Below are 4,391 nucleotides of genomic sequence, written 5' to 3' on the forward strand. Positions count from 1 at the left end.
AGCTGGAAAGAACCCAGATGTCCCTCAACAGAGGAATGGATACAGAAAATGTGGTACATTTACACAATGCAGTACTACTCAGCTATTGAAAACAATTAATTTATGAAATTCATGGGCAAGTGGATGTATCTGGAGGATATTTTCCTGAGTGAAGTAACCCAATCACAAAAGAAGTCACTTGATATGCACTCACTGATAAGTGGATATTAGCCCAGAAACCTAGAATACCCAAGATACAAGTTCCAAAACACTAGAAAATCAAGAAGAAGGAAGGGGAACAGGGTATAGGGGTGAGGATATAGGGTACTTTGGGATAGCATTTGAAATGTAAATGAAGAAAATATCCAATAAAAAAGAAAAGGAATTGCACACTCATAATATCAATTGTGTTACTCCTGATGAAGGGTCTTTAAAGATTAGAATAATTGCAAAATGGGTATGGGGCGCGTAGCCTAATCTTTCACATGGGGATGATATGATATGAAGATATGATTTTCATTATCCTATAAGACACAGATTCATGCCATGGGCCTATCTCTTGTGCCAGACCTCAGGATTGGAGATTTTGCTGTTCTGTTGGATGGATTAAATGAAATTGATTTAATTGGAACTTGAAGTACCAGGGGCCAGAGAGCAGCATTGAATGAATCACACACACTCACACACACACACACACACACACACACACACACACACACACACACGCACACACACAAGTGATTGGGAAACATAGATGAACCACTGTCAAAAATGACCTGACTCATAAGTACATGAAAAGTGAACTTCTTGGTGTTATGACTCATAGCAAACTTTATTACATGCTAATTAATCATGCTTGCAGGTAAGACACAGAACAGAATGCTATTGCACTTCCATCTGTATAAATGAAAACAATCTCAAACAAATTGAAGAAAGGTTCCACTGGATCCTACCAAATGGAAATCATGACTCTTGAAGCAATTTCCAGACTTGAGCAAGTTTGCAGACCTTGAACCAGATGACCAGGTTCTCTTGGGGAAGGAACTTGATAAAATATGTAAGAGTCTTACTGTTAACATTTCTTGGTCCTCCCCCAGAAGGACTTGGGCCTTTTATAAGGATAATACTACACTAGGAGAAAGGAACTAATCAGAATTTCTAGGGTCTATTTGATACTGGTTCTGAATTGGTGTTGATTCTAGTAGATTCCAAAAACACTGTGACCCTCCAGTTAAAGTAGGGACATATAGAAGTCAGGTGATTAATAGAGTTTTGACTGAAGTTTGACTTAATGTAGGTTCAGTGAGTCCCCAAACTCATTCTTTCCTTAATGTATAATTGGGATAGATATACTCAGAAACTGGCAGAATTCTCACAATGGTTCTTGACATGTGGAGTGATGGATTATTGAGAGCCAACTCTTAACAGAAAGTGGCTATCATCTCTGCAGCCATCTCAGCCTATTTACTTACAGGTTAGTACTTTTCTACCCTGACTAGAGACTTGTTTTCCTAACATTATGTTTTTACAAGCAGCCCACCACAGCCAAACACACTCTGATAACATCCTGTTTCTCTCAGACACATCCTGGACTTGTGATTAAGTGTCTTCAGCTGTACTCCCCAGCTTGTACTTATATACCCATAGTTGCCTTTCAATAAATGAGACTTTATATCAGACAGACTGTCTTGCTCCATTCTTCTGTGGGACCCGGACTTAGAGCATTTCTCCCTGGAAGGTAAAGCCCCTGGACTTTCCCCAAGCTTGTTTTCCCTGATCTCTAAAAATACAGCCAGAAAGAAGCTCTTTGTTCTCTATAGCCAGAAAAAAGCCTTTTTGTTTCTATACTTTACAGCCAGAGATGCCTGCCTTCCTATGCAGAGTATCCGGAGATAAAAATTCAGAAAGAACTCACTACCCACGCCTGCCCTGTAAAATTCACCAAGGACACCCGGAAGAGAAGAACTCTCCTCCCAACTCTTCCCAACTCCTCCTAACTCTTCCCAACTCCTCCCAACTCTCCTCCCAACTCCTCCCAATTCCTCAGCTAGCTGTTAAAAGCCCCCTACTGTCACCGCTCGGGGTCAAACTCCCCTGTCCTGCATGGCAGAGGGACTTGGTCCTCAGCTAGCTGATAATAAACCTCTTGCAGTTTGCATCAGGTGTGGTTTTCTCTCGGGTCACTGGGGTGCTGGCCAGCTCAGACCGGGACTTGAGTGGAGGCCCAGCTTCGGGGGTCTTACACTTCAAGTTTCTTGTCCCTCCATCCCAACTCTCTCCCTTGCAGATCCCATTGACTGACCTGCTGGCCGGGTCACCTGGCACCCAATGTGGGGCCTTGAGAAAGAGAGACCCTGTGAGGGACATTACTGAAAGAAGGGTCAACAGAAAATTCAAAAGTGAAACAAAGGTGATCGCAGCAGGCACCTGCTATGTCGAGACAGGTGAATCATAGTAATGAAAATGGGGCAAGAAATAAGTTAGCATGAACTATATGTGGAACAAAGGAGAAAGGCTTTAAAGACTCGAGGAGTAGAGGTAAACATTCAGCATTTGTTTTTTTTTTTTTTTTTTTTTTTTTTTTTTTTATTTTATTAAAGAGTTATGTCCCTGGTTTCCTCAAGAAGGAACACTTGAAAAAAGACCACATAGAGTTGGAGATGCACTTAAAGATTTTTATAGAGTTTTTGGGCCTGAAATGGTCCCAGTCACTCCTTTTAATATTGGAACTTGATAAAGGCAATGATTTCAACAAAGTATCCGTCCATAGTGGTGGTCATTGAGGAGGGTAAGAAAAATTTAAAAGACAGAAAAAGGAGAGGAAAAGAAAAGGAAAAGACAAAAGATAAGGTTGATTCCTCTAAGGAGGAAATAGATTTAATTTCTGTAGATAGTGATGATGATAAAATAGCAACCTCTCAAAGGTCACTCAATAAGTCCCCAAATTCAGAGCATACTTTAGAGACAAAAAAATCCAAGAAGGGAGGAAACACGAACATTAACACTCAGCCCAAAGAGAGAAATGACTCAACTGTTCAAAAGAAAATGATTAAATGCTTATATCTTAAATTGAGATCCAAAATACAGCTAGAGGATGGTGATGATTTGTCTGAGTCAGACCAGGAGGACCTGGAGGAAGAGGCAGCCAAATATCACGATCCTGAATGGTTCCCTTTTAGAGACCTCCTCCATCTGTGTCCCCTGGTCCACCTGATGGTGTCCTGGGGATGGCTTTCTTTCAGGGACCCTAGAAAAGAATTGCAGGATAAATTCGCAGAAAGACGAGGAGGATGTCTCAGGATGGCAAAGTCACGCTAGAAAATCCACCACCCCCTGTCTGCGAGTTCCTCAACGCAGAGTCCAAAGAAGGCCCCTGCCCTCTGCTTTACTTACTTTAGCTGCAGATTGCGCAGAGGAGGGAGAGGCTGAGGCTTTCCCTGTATCAGAGACCACAAACCTATTAGGAGTTGTTAAATCCAGTCACCCAAGTTTCAGATGAAGGGCCCACTTCAAAACTATATGCGCAGCAGAAATTGGACCCGAGGTACTAAAATAAAAAAAAAAAAAAAAGGAATACAAAACTAGATGAGTAATGAAATAGGAATGAATCAGGGAGATGTTGGGGAAGGAAGGTGAGTTTGATGAAAATACATTGTATGAAATCATCACGTATGTAAGTATAATATTATTAATAAGCGACAAGTGAAATTATATATAGAACATTTAAGATTTTTCATTAATTAACAAAAATAACAAATTATATGAAGTAAGTCTAATATTGTTTCCTATAAAAAAACTCCAAAAAACTAGACATGTGTGAAGATAATAATAGTGTATGTTATTTAAGAAGTTAGAATTAATATCTGCTTTTATGAGCTCTAGTCTTATTAGTTGTTTGGTTTGATGACATTGACAGCATAGTTTTCATAACAATTTAAAATGTTTTCTGCTTTAAATGTTGAAATAAAAAGAAATCAAATGAGTAGTACCACAATGCATCCTATTTCATTTCTCTAGGCTACTTCTTTAAGAATTTGGTCATGTAAAGCCAGCCTTAAAATATTATTTTACATGGCCTATAGAGGTAACTCAGCAGTTAAGTGCTTATGTTGCACTGTAGATGACTGAAGTTTAGATCCTGACATCCATGTAAGCTATTCACGACTGCCTGTATGTTCATCTCCATAAGCTGCCCAACCCATTGTGCCTCTAGGGCACATATGTGAATATGTACACAGAGACCCCCACACATAAACATCATTTTAAAAACAAATATTTAAAATTATAAAGGTTTCCAAGCACTCTATATTATGTAAATCCTAGTTTATCAGTATGATACATAGACATTTTAGTTTTGAGATTACAATATAATTAAATTTCTTTCTGTCCTTTCACCACTTCACACCTTGCCA

Source organism: Mus caroli, chromosome 15, assembly GCF_900094665.2.
Source record: "Mus caroli chromosome 15, CAROLI_EIJ_v1.1, whole genome shotgun sequence".
In the NCBI taxonomy this organism is placed as follows: domain Eukaryota; kingdom Metazoa; phylum Chordata; class Mammalia; order Rodentia; family Muridae; genus Mus; species Mus caroli.